The following is a 20,780-nucleotide window of genomic DNA, read 5'->3' as shown; positions in this document are numbered from 1 at the left end:
AGTGGTGTTCATCCAATTTCACAAGGATGGTTTAACATATGCAAACAAAGCAATGTAATATACCACATTAATAAAAGAAAAGTCAAAAACCACATTATCTTTTCAATAGATGCAGAAAAAGAATTTGACAAAATCCAAATCCATTTATGACAAAAAAATCTTACCAAAGTGGGTATAGAGGGAACATATCTCAACATTATAAAAGCCAATTTATGACAAACCCACAGCCAATATAATACTCAATGGAGAAAGGCTAAAAGCCTTTCTGCTAAAATCTGGAACAAGGCAAGGATGCACAGTCACCAGTTTTATTCAACATAGTCCTAGTCACATAATCAGAGAGAAAGAAAGAAAGAAAGAAAGAAAGAAAGAAAGAAAGAAAGAAAGAAAGAAAGAAAGAAAGAAAGAGAAAGGAAGAAAGGAAGAAAGAAAGAAAGAAAGAAAGAAAGAAAGAAAGAAAGAAAGAAAGAAGGAAGGAAGGAAGGAAGGAAGGAAGGAAGGAAGGAAGGAAGGAAGGAAGGAAGGAAAGAAAGAAGGAAAGAAAGAAAGAAAGAAAGAAAATAAAAGATATCCAATTTGGAAGAGAGCTAAGAATGTCACTATATGCAGGTGACATGACACTCTATATAGAAAACTCTAAGGACTTCACACAAAAACTACTTGATCTGATCAATGAATTCACCAAAGTAGCAGGATATAAAATTAACATTCAAAAATTCGTTGCATTTCTGTATACTAACAATGAAATGTTAGAAAATAAATATTAAAAAACAATAGCTTTTTAAAATCTCACCTCTGAAAATAAAATATTTAGGTACAATCTTGACCAAGAGGTGAAAAACTTATATGCTGAGAACTATAAAACATTAATCAAGGAAATTAAATAAGATTCAAAGCAAAGATATCATATGCTCCTGGATTAGAATTAATATTGTTAAAATGGCCATATCACCCAAAGAAATCTACAGATTTAATGCCATCTCAATCAAATTACCCATGACATTTTTCACAGACCTAGGACAAATAATCCAAAAATTTATACGGAACCATAAAAGATGCAGAATTGTTACAGCAATCCTGGGGGGCAGGGAACAAAGCAGGAGGTATAACTCTCCCAGACTTCAGGACTTCTGGTGATACCACAAAGGTATAGTAATCAAAATAGTGTGGTATTGGTAAAAAATCTGATCCATGGATCAATGGAACAGAATAGAGAGCCCAGAAATAAACCCAGACATATTTGGTCAATTAATCTTTGACAAAGGAGGCAAGAATATAAAATGGGGAAAAAAAGAGTCTCTTCAGCAAGTGCTGCTGGGAAAGTCAAATAGATGTAAGTAAATCAATGAGACTAGAATACATTCTCACACCATGCACAAAAATAAACTCAAAATGGCTTAAAGCCTTAAACATGACACAACACCACAGAACTTCCAGAGAGAACATAGGAAAATATTCTCTGATATAATCCTTACAAATGTTTTATTGGGTCAGTCTCCCAGAGCAATAGAGATAAAACCAAAAATAAACATATGGGACCTAATTGAACTTACAAGTTTTGTATAGCAAAGGAAACCATTAAAAAAAGGAAGATAAATTATGAAACAAAGAATATAGCTACTAATGAGCCAACCAACAATGGCTTAATCTCCAAAATATATAAACAACTCATACAACAACTACAACCAAAGCAACTCAATTGAAAAATAGGCAGAAGACCTAAATATACAGTTCTTCAAAGAAGACATATAGATGTCTAGTAGGCACATGAAATGATGCTCAACATCACTAATTATTAGACAAATGCAAATCGAAACTAAAATGAGGAGTTCCCATCATGGCTCAGCAGTTAACAAACCCAACTACCATCCATGAGGATGTGGGTTCTATCCCTGGCCTAGCTCAGTGGGTTAAGGATCTGACATTGCTGTGAGCTGTGGTGTAGGTCACAGATACAGCTCGGATCCTGCGTTGCTATGGTCCTGGAGTATGCCTGTGGCTATAGATCTGATTCTACCCCTAGCCTGCGAAGCTCCATATGCCATTGGTGTGGCCTTAAATAGAGGGGAAAAAAAAAAACCCTAAAATGAGGTACTACCTCACAATGGTCAGAATGGCCACCATTAAAAAGTCTACAAATAACAAAAGCTGGAGAGAGAGTGGAGAAAAGGGTACCCTCCTTCACTGCTGGTGGGAATGTAAATTGGTACAACCACTATGGAAAACAGTATGAAGGTTCCTCAGAACACTAAAAATAGAACTACCATATGAACCAGCAATCCCACTCCTGGATTACCCAGACCAAACTATAATTCAAAAAGATACATGCACCCTTATGTTCATAACAGTATTGTTCACGATAGCCAAGACATGGAAATAACCTAAATGTCCATTCACAGATGAATGGCTTAAGAAGATGTGGTAAATATATTATGTAAAGAAATAGTACTTAACCATAAAAAAGAATGAAATAATGCCATACACAGCAACAGGGATGCAACTAGAGATTCTCCTACTGAGTGAAGCATGTTGGAAAGAGAAAGACAAATACTGTGTGATATTATTTATATGTGGGATCTAAAATATGGCACAAATGAACCTATCTACAAAACAGATAGTGACTCACAGTCATAGAGAACAGACTTGTGGTTGCCAAGGAGGAGTGGGGAGGGAATGGGATGGACTGGGACTTTGGGGTTAGTAGATATGAATATTACATTTAGAATAGATAAACAACAAGGTCCTACTGCATAGCACAGGGAACTCTATCCAATCTCCTGGGATAGACCATAATGCAAGATAATATTAGAAAATGAATCTATATATATGTATGACTGTGTCACTTTGCTGTTCAGCAGAAACTGGCATGGCGTTGTATATCAACTATATTTTAACTTAAAAATAAGTGCAAAAAAACCAAAAACAAAAACAGAGAGAGTGACCTCACAGTTCCCATTCCAAAATCTCAACCATAATACAGGTACAATAATATAAACTCATCTGTTACAAAAGAGATTGGATTCATATTGGGTCTCTGGCAGATGGAACAAGTCAAGGTCATTTGTCTTGATGGCTAAACACTTTTACTAATATTTATAGAGGAGACACTTAAGATTTCTACTCATCCTGTACAAGCTCCAAATTACTTACCCACTTTCCTGAAACCTGCATTTTCAAAAGATGACAGGGATAAGAATTCCTGGAGAAGATCAGGTAGGACATTTGCATCTCAAAGGCATAGGAGGAGAAAGGCAAGTTCTTCCCACTATGACTTTGTTCCCTTAAGGCTAGAATTTTTTCCCCCCAGTACTTACAACCTTCTTGAGATAAATTGGGGTGGTTTGGGGAGTGGTAGAAGTGCTGGATTATTTCTGGAGCCACACCTCCAGTTCTGTCAGAACTAGATTTGTACAACAAGAACACCTGTTTCTTAAAGAATTGAGGCGTTCCCGTCGTGGCGCAGTGGTTGACGAATCCGACTAGGAACCATGAGGTTGCGGGTTCGGTCCCTGCCCTTGCTCAGTGAGTTAAGGATCCGGCGTTGCCGTGAGCTGTGGTGTAGGTTGCAGATGCGGCTCGGATCCCGCGTTGCTGTGGCTCTGGCGTAGGCCGGTGGCTACAGCTCTGATTAGACCCCTAGCCTGGGAACCTCCATATGCCACAGAAGCGGCCCAAAGAAATAGCAAAAAAAAAAAAAAAAAAAAAAAAAAAGAATTGAGCTGCCACCCCTATGATATCAATGGACTGACATACCCACCCATTCACCCATGTTGGAATATTTTACTTTCACTCATTTGGTTTAAGGCAGAAACCTCCTCCTATCCAAAATCCTATCAAGCTCTGAATATCAGCTATGGTCAGTTTAGTCAGACTGGTGGCCTCCAAGTTTGGTAATTCATTTATAAACGTTTTTGAGGATCCTCCTTGGGTTTAAGAAATCCTTTAACTATGCCCCCAAATTCAGCCTTTTCTCTAAAGATGCTTGCCCGCCTCAGGTGTTCCCATTTCTAAAGGTACCCATTTAATAATGGCTTATTAGAATGAGTACTCAAATAAAGGGGGATAGAGATGAGAATAAAGTTTTAGGCACCTTGTATCTCATTAATGTTTCATTAGTCTTCTGAAACAAGTCTTTCAATGAGACCATTTTGGAATTTTGAAACCTTTTGAGTCTTCTGCATACCAATGAAAATAGACACACTGGTTCAAGATGATAGCTCTCTAAAATTTTAACAATTTAGAAATTTCTCCAGTCCAAGGCTCCTGCTAATATTTTCTCCTGCTCATCTAATTTTATAAAAAAAAAAGAATAAAACCACTGTTGTCTCCAGCAGACCCTGTAGGCACAGATCCAGGATTGCTGGCTTTAACTACACACTTAAAATTCTGTTTTGGAGTGCCAGAAGAGCCCCATTGTGGCTGTCTGTTTCAGCGCCCAGTTTCCTTTGGTTCCTAATTAAGTACTTTCAAGCATGCATAAACCCAGCTGGTATTCCCATAGATGGCTGACTGGATGGGATTTGCTTGGTCTTTGAGGCACATTTTCCCATTATTAACTTTGTAGCCTAATGCTGGTATGAGATATAATCTGAACAACTGTCTGAGGACAGTGTAGCAGATGGAATATGTGCTGCTTCTGAGTTTAGCTCTTTGAGGAGGTACTCTTGGATCAGATTAACTCTCTTACATGTCTTGGTTTCTCCTGGTGACAGTCTAAAACCACCTTGGGTATTCAGAGAGTGAGGTGACCAATTCTGTTGTGCCCCCTGGATGAGAAGATCTTACCTAATGGTTGTAGTGGGTTTCCCTTATGCTTTAGAGATAAATAATTTTCTCTAGCAAGAGTTTTGTTCAGACCACATATCAACTCATATTTTTTTTTCCATTTTAAGCCAAATTTGACAAAAACCCAGCCACCTACATTTTCCTGGACCTCTTGCCTAGACGCACTAGATCCTGCCTAGAAAATACATCAGTGCCCCTTAAGGCTCCAAGTCTTAGGTAAAACAGCTAGAATAGGAGTTCCCATCATGGCTCAGTGGAAACTAATCTCACTAGCATCCATTAGGTTTCGGGTTCAATCCCTGGCCTCACTCAGTGGATTAAGGATCCAGCATTGCCATGAGCTGTGGTGTAGGTCACAGACGAGTCTTGGATCTGGCATTGCTGTGGCTGTGGCATAGGCCAGTGGCTAGAGCTCTGATTTGACCCCTATCCTGGGAACCTCCATATGCCACAGGTGCAGCCCTAAAAAAACAAAAAAAAAAACACCCCCACCAAAACAAACAAACAAAACCCCTCAGCTAGAATAAAATTTTCAGAATCATCACTCAAACAATGAAATCCAGATGTTAAGAGAATTCACCAGAACACCTGAGGAGTGGGTTCTGGGTAGACTCCAAGGGTCTTTGGTAGGTATCTCTGATGCCCTGCCAGCTAGGCCATGCATGTTGACCAAAAATTACTCAGTTGATCTAGGGGAAAACATGGAAAATTTTATTTGAAACAAATTGATAATTATAAGATGGGAACAATATCTTAGAAAGCTCCAAGAACTGTTCCATTCATTAGAAGTCAAAACACAGTTACATAAGGTTTTGAGATGGAGGGATTGTATATTAGATGTTGCATTATTGGCAGTTTACAAAATCCAGATCTGTTAAGTAGAAAGGGGTGGGCCGTCATGACCCCTTATGAGATGAATGTTAATTTTTTTTTTTTTGTCTTTTTGCCATTTCTTGGGCTGATCCCACAGCATATGGAGGTTCCCAGGCTAGGGGTTGAATGGGAGCTGTAACCACCAGCCTATGCCAGAGTTACAACAACTCGGGATCCGAGCCGCGTCTGCAACCTACACCACAGCTCACGGCAACGCCGGATCCTTAACTCACTGAGCAAGGGCAGGGACCGAACCCGCAACCTCATGGTTCCTAGTTGGATTCGTTAACCACTGAGCCACAATGGGAACTCCTGAATGTTAAATTTTAAGGTGTCTTATTGGTACTAGGAGAATGTTGTTCTTTGTGATTGAGCAGGAATTTCTGCTGATGGGGGAGGTTTTGTTGCTGCATAAAGCAGACTGTAGAGGTAGAGTGGAGGGCAAAGAGCAGAGAAAATTTTTCATGGTTAAATTTTTCTTGACTTGACATAACATATGGATTTATTTCACAATGAAAAGTGATAAATTCATTAACTTGAATGTTTTTTTCTTTAGCAGAAATCTTTTGATGTTCAACTCTCTGATTTGTTTTTGCAAAACTCCCATATATCCTGTCTACCTCTCTCTTTCTTTTTTTTTGTCTTTTTAGGGCCATACCCATGGCAGATGGAAGTTCCCAGGCTATGAGTCAGATTGGAGCTGCAGCTGCTGGCCTATGACACAGCCACAGCAACACAGGATCTGAGCTGAATCTGCAACCTACACCACAGCTCACGGCAATGCCAGATCCCTAACCCACTTAATGAGGCTGGGGATCGAACCCGCATCCTCATGGTGTACTAAGGTTCATTTCTGCTGAGTCACGATGGGAACTCCCTGTCTATCTCTTTGGAACAGTCCCTCAGAGCTGTCTGAGAGGCTTTCTCCTGGGCTTAAGTTCTCAGTAAGTCTGCCAAATAAAATATAATACTCAACTTTTAGGTTATGCCTTTTTAAGTCAACACCTATAAAAAATTTAAATCAGGTTCCAGGGTTGGAACAAAGTTTTAGATAAACCAGAAAGGGGGGAGGGGGAAGGACAAAAGCCCACTTCAGATCTGGCTTCAATCATCTTCCCCCTACCCCATTCCCATTCTAGGCATCACTGGCAGCTATAAGGTTAACCGTGTAAATGCTGAATTTGCTGCTGGCAATTTGAGTAAATTTACAATGCAAGGAAAAAGAGAATTTTTTTTAAATGGCTTTATGTCTTATGGCTATGATCAAAACTAATATAAAATATTCTATGTCTATGTTTGTAGTCTCAGAAATAATTTTCTAATTAGGAAAGCTAAAAAAACCCCCAAAGCAAAACCTGAGATGGTCTACAAATTTATGCTGGTGAGTGGGTTGAAATGTCTTTGAGTATTAAAAACAAGGTAAGTTTCCCTAAGTGATGATATTTACTATAATTTTTACCTATTAGAGCTCTGAAAAAAAGAGGAGACAATATGAAATGAGAGGTAATTTCTAAGTAGAGATATACTTTTGGAATTTTAAAAGGTAATTTTAGTTACTAATGAGCTCTTGTAAGATCAGACATCTGATAGTGGCTAATACTTTTCTGATTTCTATGCATATTTTTGAATGGATCAACTTGGACTCTAATAATAACAAGATTAACAGGGTTTAGGAGAGCCTGGTTTGACACTTGGACTTAGAACTCTGCTGCTGGCTGTGCAGGGTTGTTTTGCTACAGCAGAACAAAAGCTGCTGGTTTTTTTTTTTTTTTTTTCCCCCCTGGAATCCTGCCTCACAGAGTCTAATTGCCTCAACCTGACTCTAAGCTGAAACCTGATACTATCTGCTGCGGGCTATTTCAGCCTCAGCACAAACTGTGCTGGACTCAAAGCAGACAAAACTCAGACATGCATTCCTGGAGATTCAGGACGCTGCCTGTGTGGGGTCACAGCATCTGAAAACATCATGGATGCTGGCTGGACTGCCTGGGACACACACACACATGTCTACAGGAAAGGGCTTGTTTTCTCATGGGACCACCTGAAATGGAACTGACACAAAAAGGAATTGCATTCCTAACCTGTAATTTTTGCCTCAGACTCCAAGTTTGGAGAGGATTGTGACCTCTGCCCACTTCTGGCTCAGTGGACTCTTGACCCCATGTCAGGAGTGGCTCACTGTTGTTGATGAGTATATTTGCCTTTCTGGATTAGTTGCAGTTTGCAACAACAGGCTGCTAAAGCCGACCCCCGTTTCCTTGTCCTTCACCTGCTACTCACACTTTTAGTAAAGCAAGTTGATGATTAATTGCAGCTACCTCACAAAGACATGAATCTTTTCTGAGAGCTCACCAGACACATCATCAGGCTTGGGAAGGTTATGAAAACCCATTTTGAAATTTTTAAAAATTCAAAATCCCGACTGATTCCTGAGCATACCATGTCTTTCTAGTTAGGTGGCATAAAAATATTTATCTGTGCAAATACTTTTATTCCTCTTCCTGATGACATGTGTGGATAAGAGTAGGGGATGATTAAAAAAAATGCAAAGTTGGGGCGTTCCTTGGTGGCCTAGTGGTTAAGGATTTGGTATTGCCACTGCTGTGGCTCAGGTTGGAGCACTGGGCTGGGAACTTCTGTATGCCATGGGCACGGTCAAAACCAAAAACAATAAATAAAAAATAAAAATAAACAAACAAAATGCAAAGATATGATGGCTGATAAAGAACACTTTTTTTTCTTTCTTTTTTCTTTTTAGGGCTGCACCTGTGGCATAGGGAAGTTCTTGGGCTAAGGGTTCAGTCAGAGCTATGGCTGCTGGCGTACACCACAGCCACAGCAATGCCAGATCTGAGCTCTATCTGTGACCTATGTCACAGCTTGCAGCAACACCAGATCCTTAACTCACTTTGCAAGACCAGGATTGAACCTGAATCCTCACTGACACTGTGTCAGGCTCTTAACCTGTGGAGCTACAACAGAAACTCCTAATTTTGGTGAGCTGTAGAAATTTGTCCATTTCTTCTAGGTTGTCAGATTTGGTGGCATATAATTGTTTGTAGTAATCTCATTTTTTTCAAAATATTTTTGCAGTATCTGTTGAGTTTTCTCCTTTTCCATTTCTTCCTTTATTTAGGTTTTCTCTCTTTTCTTCTTGGTGAACCTGGTCAGAGGTTTGTTAATTTTGTTTACCCTTTCAGCAAAGCAGCTCTTGGTTTTATTGATTTTTCTATTATTTTACAACCTCTGTTTTATTTATTTTCTCTCTGATCTTTATTATTTCCTTCCTTCTGCTGACTTTAGGTTTTGTTTGGTCTTCTTTTTCTGATTATCTTGGGTGGTAGGTTAGACAGTTTATTTGATATTTGTTTGTTTTCTGAGAAAGGCCTGTATCCCTATGAACTTCCCTCTAAAAACTTCTTCTGTAGCATCCCACAGATTGTATATGGTTGTGTTTTCAAGATACTTGTTTTTTTCATGGCATTTTTAATTTTTAAATATACTCTTCAATTTCCCAGTCGACCCTTTGGTTTTTAGTAGCATGGCTTTTAGTCTCCATGTAGTCATTTTTTTTCCAAAATTTTCTCCTATTTCTAGTTTCATGCCAATTGTGGTAAAAGAAGAGGCTTGAAATAATTTCTATACTCTTAAATTTGTTGAGGCCCAGTTTGTGGTCAATCCTAGAGAATATTCCATGTGTACTTGTAAACAATATATATTCTTTTTTTTTTTGATATAATGTCCTGAAAATATCAATTACAAGTAATTGTTTTCATTGTGTCATTTAGGATTTCTGTTGCCGTACTGACTTTCTGTCTAGAAAATCTGTCTGTTGATGTGAGTGGGGGTGTTAACTTTTCCTACTATTATTGTATTCCCATCAACTTCTCCCTTTATGCCCATTAGAATTTGTTTTATGTATCTAGGTGCTCCTATATTAGGTGCAAATATATTGATGCGTGTAATAGTGTCTTGCTGAATTGATCCTTTTATCATTAAATCATGTCCTTCTTTATCTTTCTTTATGGCCTTTGTTTTAAAGTCTACTTTGTCTGATGTGAGTATTATGACTCCCACTTTTTTGTCATTTCCATTGCATGAAATATCCATAGCATCAAATAACTCCTCTATTAGATATTTATTTGACTCTTCAGTTCCCAGTCTATTTTTCTGAGAATAAAGTAATTCCAGGAGCATATTGCCAATATTTTCTTCCTTTGGAAAAACTGTAGAAAAAAGGAAAATTTTCTACATATGTATTTTCTTTCAGGGCTCACCTGAATAATCCAGAAAAATCCCCTCATCTCAAAATCTTAAACCTAATCACTTTTAAAAAGTCTCTTTTGTCAGATAAAGAACAATCCATAGGTTCCAGGTATTAGTACCTGGGTGTCTCTTTATAGTTTTACAACCCAAGTACAACATCCACAAACAAATACAGTTTGATGATATCAGCTGCTTTATATAAATCAAATCATACAGCTTATAATCATTTCTTTTTTTGGTCCTGGTTCTTTTGCTTAACATTATTTTTGAGATTTGTCCATGTTTTTTTGTAGCTGAATGTGGGTCCACTCTCTTTGCTGTATAATTATGTTCCCTGGGCTAATGATTGGAGAATAGCTGGTTCTGAGGTTTCCTACTGCTGCTGTAATAACTACCACAAACACAGCAGCTTCAACAAAACAAATTTATTACCTTATAGTTCTGTGGGTCAAAGATATAATTCAGGTCTCACCAGGCTAAAATCAAGGTATCGGAAGGGCTGCATTCCTTTCTGGAGGTACTTAGGGGACAATCTATTTCCCTGCTCATTTAGATTGATGGCAGAATCCAGTTTCTAGTGGTTGGAGGACTCAAGCCCTTGTTTCCTTGTTGGCTGTCAGCCAGTTATAAAGAATATTTTTATTGTTTGGCTTGTGGTCTCCTTCCTCCATCTGTAAAGCTGGCAATGGCAATGAAGTTCCTCTCATGCTTCATATCTATCCACATTCTTCTTCCTTGGCATCTCTCTGACTTATGCCTTCTTCTTCCATTTTTAAAGGCCCATGTTATTATTAATTTGGGCTCCAGGATGATCTTCCTATTTTAAGATCATCTAATGAGTAATCTTAATCCCTCTACCAAGTAATTGAAAATATTTATTTATTTATATATTTAGTGTCTTTTGTCTTTTTAGGGCCGCACCCACAGCATATGAAGGTTGCCAGGCTAGGGGTCGAATTGGAGTTGTAGCTACTGGCCTACACCAGAGCCACAACCAATCCGAGATCTGAGCCTCGTCTATCACCTACACCACAGCTCATGGAAACACAAGATCCTTAACCCTCTGAGTGAGGCCAGGGATTGAACCTGCCTTCTCATGGATCCTAGTCAGATTCCTTTCTGTTGAGCCATAACGGGAACTCCAATTGAAAATATTTAGACATAAGATCAGAAGGGTAAAGATCATGTGGGCCAAAATCCTGTTTAAGGTTACTGGATCATGCCCACTGATTTTAAAAGCAATCATGCTAGTTAACTTCACAAGCAGTGGAAGAGGTTGCTGATAATCTACAACTCTTGGTTCCTGATACTGTCAGATTTCTGCCAATCTCATAAATTTGGAGAGGAAGGTGTAGTTTTACCTTACAATTCTCTAATAATGATGAAATTAAATATCTTTTTCCAAGTTTATATGGCACACAGATTTTTCTCTTTGTGAAATTCACTAAGACTTTGGCCCATTTTTCAGCTAGGCTGCCTCTCTTCTTCCAAGATTAGTAGAGGTTTTTCATCTAATCTGGATACTGGTCCTATCTTGATTCCATGTCTCCAAAATAAACTCTGTTACTTTGTGCCCAACGTTTTCCTTCTTTTTATGGTGTCTTTTGATGTCTACACATTCTAAATATAGTCAAGTTTAACAATCTTTTCCTGCCTGGTAGTTTTTGGTTTCAAATCTTTCCCTACCCAAAGTAATTTTGTAGTCTAAAATATTTCTAGTTTTTCCTTATATAAGTCAGCTTTTAATCTACTCCAAATTGGTTTATATCATATGGTGAAAGACAATGCCATTTTCCACATGAATAGCTTTCCCCAGCATTCTGCAGTACTTTCTCAGGAAAAAAAAAACTATCATTAAAACATATTTGGGTCCTCTGCCCCAGCCCTAGGGGTGCCATGAGCTTCCTCAGCTGGCAGCAGCCACACCCCGCTGGGGCCTCCTGTGCCTTGAGGCAGAAACTGATCTTCTCCCCCTTCAGATGGTGGCAGTAATAGTAGTAGTTGTGGTGGTAGTGGTGGGAGGGGAAGTGGGAGGAGTGAGAGGAGGGGTAAGGGGGGAGGGGGGAAGGGGAGGGGAGGGGAGGGGAGGGGGGGAGAAGGCAGCGGCACAGCATAGGGAAGACTCGGCCTTTAAGGATCCCGGCTCACTGCTGGTGTGTGCGCAGAGCCGCACAGAGCCTGCGCCCCAGCGCTTCCACTCCCCCGGCCAGACAGCCATGGGGAGCTGGAGGAGGGCGTGTTCCTGAAGGGCAGTCACCCGGCCCCAACTCTGCAGGTGGCGGGGCAGAGGGCGACTCGTGGGAGTAGGAGGGCTATTGCTCTTTGCCGGCCAAGTCCCTGGCCGCCTACTTTCTGGACAGCTTGTTCTAGCAGGTGCACTGCGGAGGCCCCAGGGACTGCAGAGGGGGCATGGGCAGCAAGGGGCTCCCTGCTCGCTGCTGCCCCCCCACCAAGCACCCCTCCCCACAAGACCTTACGCAATTCGTGGCTGTTCCACAGTCCGCAAACCCCCAAGAATTTCCTCTATAAAGCTCAAGGAATGGATTCCATCTCTGTTAAACTCCATGGTAGTTCTCTATTCATGGATACAGAAAAATCAGGAAAAAGGGAATCTGACTTGTGACAGACTCAACTGAATATTAATCCTTTTAGTACAGATTCTGTATTGCTCCATTCCTCAGGACAGTGTCGTAGAAGAAAGAGAACATATTGGCACAATTCCTGTGGTGAAGACATGGAAGCCAGTGATTTTGAGTTTGTCTTTTTGTCTTTTGTCTTTTGTTGTTGTTGTCGTTGTTGCTATTTCTTGGGCCGCTCCCGCGGCATATGGAGGTTCCCAGGCTAGGAGTTGAATCGGAGCTGTAGCCACTGGCCTACACCAGAGCCACAGCAACGCGGGATCCGAGCCGCGTCTGCAACCTACACCACAGCTCACGGCAACGCCGGATCGCTAACCCACTGAGCAAGGGCAGGGACCGAACCCGCAACCTCATGGTTCCTAGTAGGATTCGTTAACCACTGCACCACGACAGGAACTCCTGATTTTGAGTTTGAAGATGAAACGAGACCTGCTAAAAGATTTGCAGTTACTGAAAGCAATATGAAGTCACAGGTGTACAACAGAATTTCAGGAGCTAGAGAAGACTGGCTCTGGAGAATTTGGTTCTGTGTTTAAATGTGTCAAGAGGCTGGATGGATGCATTTATGGGCATTAAGTGATCAAAAAGGCCATTAGCTGGCTCTGTTGGTGAGCAGAACGCTTTGAGAGACGTATATGCTCATGCAGTGCTTGGACAACATTCCCATGTGGTGTGATATTTCTCTGCACGGGCAGAAGATGATCATGTGCTTATACAGAATGAATATTGTAATGATGTAAGTTTAGCTAATGGCATAAATGAAAACTACAGAAGCATGAGTTACTTTACAGAAACCAAGTTGAAGGATTTCCTTTTGCAAGTTGGCCGGGGCTTGAGGTATATTCATTCAATGTCTTTGGTTCACATGGATATAAAGCCTAGTAATATTTTCATATATCAAACTTCAATCCCAAATGCTACCTCTGAAGAAGGAGATGAAGATGATGGTGCAGCCAACAAAGCTATGTTTAAAATAGGTGACCTTGGGCAAGTAACAAGGATCTCTAGCCCACAAGTTGAAGAGGGTGATAGCTGTTTTCTTGCAAATGAAGTTGTGCAGGAGAACTATAATCATCTACCAAAAGTGGGTATTTTTGCCCTTGCCCTCACAGTGATAAGTGCTGCTGGTGTAGCTTCTTCCCAGAGATGGAGACCAATGGCGTGAAATCAGGCAGGGTAGATTACCTCGGATTCCACAAGTGCTTTCCCCAAAATTTACAGAGTTGCTAAAAGTTATGATTCATCTAAATCTAGAGAGAAGAACTTCGGCAATGGCACTGGTTGAGCATTCAGTGTTGCTATCTGCTTCTAGGAAGAACAATTAGGACTAGAATGGAATGCTAAAAGTTCAAAAACTCACTTTTGTAGAAAGAACTCAAGAAAGCCCAGGTGGCAACTGAGAAAGACTTCACTGACCAGATGGCCACCAGGTCCACCACCCAGTAATAAACATCTCAACTTATTGGAAAGAAAATGAACCACTATGTCAGCCTTGCAATATACTGATCTGTGCATTTCCTAACTCTCCTCCAGAATCTGTGAAAGAGGAGACTATGTTGAAATCACTGCTAAAGTCCAGTTTGCAATTACTTTCTCAATCTATCTCAGTACTTTTACTGAGAAACCTTTTGGGATTTTTTTTATTTGTGAATTACAAATTGAAAATTGTATTTTGACGAGTGCTGTATCAGGCTTTCATCTAGTCTTACCAGTTTGTCTTCTGTAGGATGTCAGTCACTGTTGGATGTTACACCAGCCTTTCCAGGGTTAACCACTGTGATGGTGTGCTGCTTATAGTTCGCTATTGTATTGTAGTAAAAGGTATCTTTCCCTGTAGTGACCTGTAAAAAGGGTGCAAGGGCTTTATTACAAATATATTCTCCCTTTGAAAAGGGAAATGTAAGAGAATCAGACTTCAATGTACCTGTGTGTCAATCTTACATTTCTTTTTTTTTTAAATTGTGAATTATACTTGTGTATCCACATTTATGTGAAATACATAGCTGCTTTTGATGAAAAGCAGCTGATTGCCTCTTTTTTTCTTTGAACTTTGAAGCTAGTGCATTGGAAAAATTCACCTTTTACCCCTTTGGAATGCCGTATTAATGTAGTATAATTATTCCTGGTTTTGTAATTTTGCCTGATAATAACCTTCCCTGGCTTTTTCCCCCATAAAAAAAATTTTTATTGAACTATAGTTCACTGATTTACAAGTTGTGATAATTTCTGCTATTCAGCAAAATGATTCAGTTACACATATACACACATACATTCTTTTTCAGATTCTTTTCCCATATAGATTATCACAGAATATTGATTGGGTAGAGTTCCCTGTGCTGTACAGCTGGTCCCCATTGGCCAGTCATTCAATATACAGTGTGCATGTGCAAATCTCAAATCCCCATTTTACCCCTCCCCCCACACCACCTGTCTACTTTGGTAACCATAGGTTTGTTTACATAGTCTATGAGTCTGTTTCTGTTCTGCAGTAAGTTCATTTGTATCTTTTTTTTAGATTGCACATACAAGTGATATCATATGATGTTTGTTTTTCACTGTCTAAATTCACTTAGTATCTCTAGGTCCCATCCATGTTGCTGCCAATGGCATTATTTTTTTTCCTTTTTATGGCTGAGTAATATACCATTGTGTATATATACATCTTCTTTATACAGCCTATATATAGGTCTTGTTTTTGTATCCATTCAGCCAGTCTATGTCTTTTGGTTGGAGCATGTAGTCTATTTACATTTAAGGTAATTATTGATATGTATGTTCTTATCGCCCTTCTGTTAATTGTTTTGGATTTGTTTTTGTTGATTTTCTCTGGTCCTTTATCTCTTGGACTTTTTTTCTTCCCTTTTGTTCTCTTCTTTTCTGGTTTGATGACTATCTTTAGTGTTGTGTTTGAATTTTGGTTTGTCGTAACCATGAGGTTTTGGTATAGGTGTCGATATATACACACAATATTGTTTTAAATTGCTGGTCTCTTAATTGCAAATGTATTTCCAGGATTCTGCACTTGTACCCTGCTCTTCTCACAATTGCCACTTTCGGTGGCATATTTGTGTGTGGATGATTTCCTACCTTTACTAATATTTGCCTTTACTGGTGAGCCTCCTCATTTGTAATCTTCTTTCTAGTTGTGGCCTTTTCTTTCTGCCTAGAGAAGTTCCTTTAGTATTTGTTGTAAAGCTGGTTTGGTGGTGCTGAATTCTCTTAGCCTTTGCTTGTCTATAAAGGTTTTGATTTCTCCTTCAAATATGAAAGAAAGCCTTTCTGGGTAGAGTATTCTTGGTGCAGGTTTTTTCCTTTCATCACTTTAAGTATATTGTGCCACTCCCTTCTGGCCTGTAGAGTTTCTGCTGAAAAATCAGCCGATAACCTTATTGGGGTTCCCTTGTATGTTATTTGTTGCTTATCTCTAGCTGCTTTCAATATTTGTTCTTTGACTTTAATGTTGGTCAGTTTGATTAATATATGTCTTGGTGTGTTCCTCCTTGGCTTTATTCTATATGGTACTTGTTGTGCTTCCTGGATTTGAGTGAGTGATTCCTTTCCCATGTTAGGGAAGTTTTCAGCTATTATTTCTTCAAATATTTTCTCTGGCCCTTTATCTTTCTCTTCTTCTGTCACGCCTATAATATGAATGTTGGTGCATTTAAAGTTGTCCCAGAGTTCTTTTAGACTGTCCTCAATTCTTGTCATTCTTTTTTCTTTATTCTGTTCCACATCAGCGATTTCCACCAGTTTGTCTTCCACCTCGCTTTTTTGTTCTTCTGTCTCCTGTATTATCCTATTGTTTCTACTGCATTTTTTATTTCAGCTATTGTGTTGATCATCTCTGCTTGTTAAATCTTTAACTCTTCTATTCCTTTGTTAAATGTTTCTTCTAATTCATCGATCTTTGCCTCTATTTTTTTCCCAAAATCTTGGATCATCCTTACCAGCCTTACTCTAAAGTCTTTTTCAGACAGGTTTCCTATCTCCACTTCATTAGGCTGTTCTTATGGGGTTTTGTCTTGTTCCTTCATCTGACTCATGTTTCTCTGACTTTTCATTTTGAAGATCTTTTTGTGTGGTCTCCTTTCTGCAGTCTAGAGGGTTGTAGCCTCTCTTTCTTCTGGTGTATGTCTCTTTGTGGGTGAAGTTGATTGATACAGGGGCTTGTTATATGCTTCCTGATGGGAGGGACTGTTGCCTGCCTACTGGTAGGTGGAGCTGATTCTTATCCCTCAGGTGGGTGGGCTTTGTCTCTGGGTGTGATTAGGGGCAGACTATTTGCTGATGTGTGGAGCTGTGTTCCCACCCTGTTTGTCATCTGGCCTTCTCAGCCATGATGGGTGGGGCCAAATTTTTCAAAAATGGAAGCCTCAGGGGAGGTCACACTGATGAGTATTCCTGAAACCTCCATCTCCAGTGTCCTGCCCCCACAGTGAGCCATGGCCACCCCCGCGCTCTCAGGAGATCCTCCAAGACCTCCTGGTGGGCTTGATCCAGATTCTTATAGAGTTCCTGCTTTGCCCTGTGATCCAGTGCACATGAAACCCTGAGTGCCCTCCTAGAGCGAAGTCTCTGTCTCTCTGAGTCCTGTGGAGCTCCTGTGCTTAAGCCTCACTGGCCTTCAATGCCAAATGTTCTGGGGGCTCCTCCCAATGCCAGACCCCCAGGTATGGGACCCCAATGTGGAGGTCCAAACTCTCACTCCTGTGGGAGAGCCTTTGCAAGGTAGTTATTTTCCAGTCTGTGGGTCACCCACCGGGCAGTTATGGGGTTGCTTATATCATGAAAGCACCCATCCTAACATCTTGATGTGATTTCTTCTTTGTCTTTGGATATAGGATATCTTTTTTTGGTAGCTTCCAGTCTATTTTGTTGATGGTTATTCAATGGTTAGTTGTAATTTTGGTGTTTTTGGGAGAGGAAGTGATCCTGAGTCCTTCTACTCCAGAATCTTGTCTCTGTCAATTATGTTCAATTTCCCATGTTCCCTTGCAGTCCTGTCCACACATTATAAAGTTGGGATGATCTTTCACAGGATGCCATTGTTGGCTCTGAATTAGTGAGCAATAAATTGTTCTTCTGCTCCTGTTTGTTTCTTGCCCTCTGGGCTGAGTGTAGTCTCACTGGCTCATGGGCACTCAAGGGAGAGCTCATGCACCCAGCCCTTCAGACCAAGTTCCAGGAGCCAGAAAGCCCCACCCACAATGCAGAAGCTCTGCCCACCACCCTTACCTGACTCTTTTTAAAAAATGTTTTCTCTCTCCACCCAAGTTTTGTACTTGATTGTATGGTTAGTCTGTTTTTAAATGTTTTGCCCAGTTTCTCTTCAATACTTGTGTATATAAACTAGTCTTGGTGACACTGTACATAGCTGTTTGAAATGCCAGAATGACTTCTGACTATTCCAAGCTTTTCACTAAATATATCTTATCTGTGATTTGTCATTTGACTAATAATACTGGCTAACAGATGTTTCAAAAATAATTTGTCTGTTGTTTGCTTTCCTATTAATTTTGGTTTAAAAATGTTTCCACTTGTCTGTTTGACTTGTGTTTTATTAACATTGATTGGCATATTAAAGATCACTTTGAGCTTAAAAAAAAGTAAAGAGTATTTGTTTCTTTGCTCTTTACTGTTTCACTAGTCTATTTAATTATCCCTGTGCCAGTAGTATTTTGTACTGGGTAGAGCAGGTTTACAATATGTCATAGTATTTGGGAGAGAAAGCCCTTCCACCTTGTGTGTCTTAAGATGTCTGTTAATTAATTGTGGGCCTTTGTAATTTCATATAAACTTCAGAATCAGCTTTTGAAATTTCAGAAGAACTCAGTGGGTGTTTGGTATTATATTGAACTTATAAATGCACAGAGGAAGAATGAGTTTTAAAATACAGTTGTCCAACCTCCAAACACAAGATATCGCTTATGTAACTTTGATTTAATGTCTCAGAGTTTTAAAAAAACTGTGTAGATATTGCGAACGTCCTTCATTATATTTGTTCCAGAATATCTGTACCACTGTGTGCTAAGTGTGTCTGCAGAGTTCTCTCTTTTATAGTTATATCTTTTCTTTTTTCTGCTATAGGTTAGCTGGTTTTATATCCTAATTTAATTATTTTTATTCTGAGAAACAAATATACAGATTTATTATTTATATCTTTGTGATTTAAAAAATTATAATATATATATTTTTAAAAACCTGAAGTTAATTTACAATGTTGTGTTAGTTTCAGGAGTATAGAAAAGTGACCCAGTTATACATATATATCTTTTTTTCAGATTATTTTCCCTTATAGTTTATTAAAAATATTGAGTATAGCTCCCTGTGCTACATCCTAGGTCCTTATTGGTTATCTGTTTTATATATAGCACTGTGTATATGTTAAAACCAAACTCCTATTTTATCCCTCCCTCCCCTTTGATAACTATAAGTGTGTTTTCTATGTCTGTGGGTCTATTTCTGTTTTGTAAAACAGAATATTTTTGTTTGTAAAACTCATTATTTGAGGCCACTATCACCCTGGTTCCAAAACCAGACAAAGATACCTCAAGAAATGAAAATTACAGGCCAATATCACTGATGAACATAGATGCAAAAATCCTCAACAAAACACTTGCAAACCAAATCCAACAGTACATTAAAAGGATCATACACCGTGATCAAGTGGAATTTATCCCAGGGATGCAAGGATTTTTTGATATCTGCAAATCGATCTTTGTGATACACCATGCTAACAAATTGAAGTATAAAAACCACATGATTATCTCAATAGATGCAGAAAAAGCATTTGACAAGATTAAGATCCATTTATGATTAAAACCTTTCAGAAAGTGGGCATAGAGGGAACCCATGCCTAAATATAATAAAGGTCATATATGACAAACCCAGCTAACCTCATTCTCAACAGTGAAAAGTGAAAAGAATTCCTGCCAAGATCAGGAACAAGAAAAGGATGTCCACTCTTGCCACTTTTATTCAACATAGTTTTGGAAGTCATAACCACAGCAATCAGATAAGAGAAGGAAATAAAGGAATCTAAATGGGAAAAGAAGAAGTAAAACGGTTGCTGTTTGCAGATTACATGATACTATATATAGAAAATCCTAAAGATGCTATCAGAAAACTACTAGAGTTCATCAATGTATTTGGTAAAGATGCAGGATAAAAAATTAATACACAGAAACCTTTCGCATTCCTATACACTAATAATGAAAGATCAGAAAAAGTAAGGAAACAATCTCATTTACCATCATGTCAAAAAGAACAAAATACCTAGGAATGAACTCACCTAAAGAGGTAAAAGACCTGTATTCCGAAAACTATAAAATGCTGTTGGAGGAAATCAAAGGTGATATAAAAAGATGGAAATATACACCATGCTCATGGATTGGAAGAATCAATATTGTCAAAATGAGTATACTACCCAAGGCAATTTACAGATTCAATGCAATCCCTATAAAATTACCAATGCATTTGTCACATAACTAGAACAAAAGATTTATTTTATTTTATTTTATTTTATTTTTATAATTTTAAAAATTTTCCCACTGTACAGCAAGGGGGTCAGGTTATCCTTACATGTATACATTACAATTACATTTTTTCCCCCACCCTTTCTTCTGTTGCAACATGAGTATCTAGACATAGTTCTCAATGCTATTCAGCAGGATCTCCTTGTACATCTATTCTAAGTTGTGTCTGATAAGCCCAAGCTCCCGATCCCTCCCACTCCCTCCCCCTCCCATCAGGCAGCCACAAGTCTCTTCTCCAAGTCCATGATTTTCTTTTCTGAGGAGATGTTCATTTGTGCTGGATATTAGATTCCAGTTATAAGTGATATCATATGGTATTTGTCTTTGTCTTTCTGGCTCATTTCACTCAGGATGAGATTCTCTAGTTCCATCCATGTTGCTGCAAATGGCATGATGTCATTCTTTTTTATGGCTGAGTAGTATTCCATTGTGTATACATACCACCTCTTCCGAATCCAATCATCTGTCGATGGACATTTGTGTGGTTTCCACGTCCTTGCTATTGTGAATAGTGCTGCAATGAACATGCGGGTGCACGTGTCTCTTTTAAGTAGAGTTTTGTCCGGATAGATGCCCAAGAGTGGGATTGCAGGGTCATGTGGAAGTTCTATGTATAGATGTCTAAGGTATCTCCAAACTGTTCTCCATAGTGGCTGTACCAGTTTCCATTCCCTCCAACAGT

The 20,780-nt window shown here is 39.2% G+C and overlaps 1 pseudogene; it reads left to right on the top strand.

Moving 5' to 3' along the window:
• The first annotated feature begins 11,820 nt into the window (after window positions 1–11,820).
• Window positions 11,821–14,069, top strand: LOC100736609 (wee1-like protein kinase; annotated as a pseudogene).
• The last annotated feature ends 6,711 nt before the right edge of the window (window positions 14,070–20,780 follow it).

This window comes from Sus scrofa, chromosome 10, assembly GCF_054392235.1.
Source record: "Sus scrofa isolate SSC_HxYL_T2T_F1_AM1 chromosome 10, Sscrofa_HxYL_maternal_Yorkshire_Landrace_v2.0, whole genome shotgun sequence".
In the NCBI taxonomy this organism is placed as follows: Eukaryota; Metazoa; Chordata; class Mammalia; order Artiodactyla; family Suidae; genus Sus; species Sus scrofa.
Note: the sequence above shows the minus strand (reverse complement) of the source record. Positions and strands in the feature narration are given on the sequence as shown.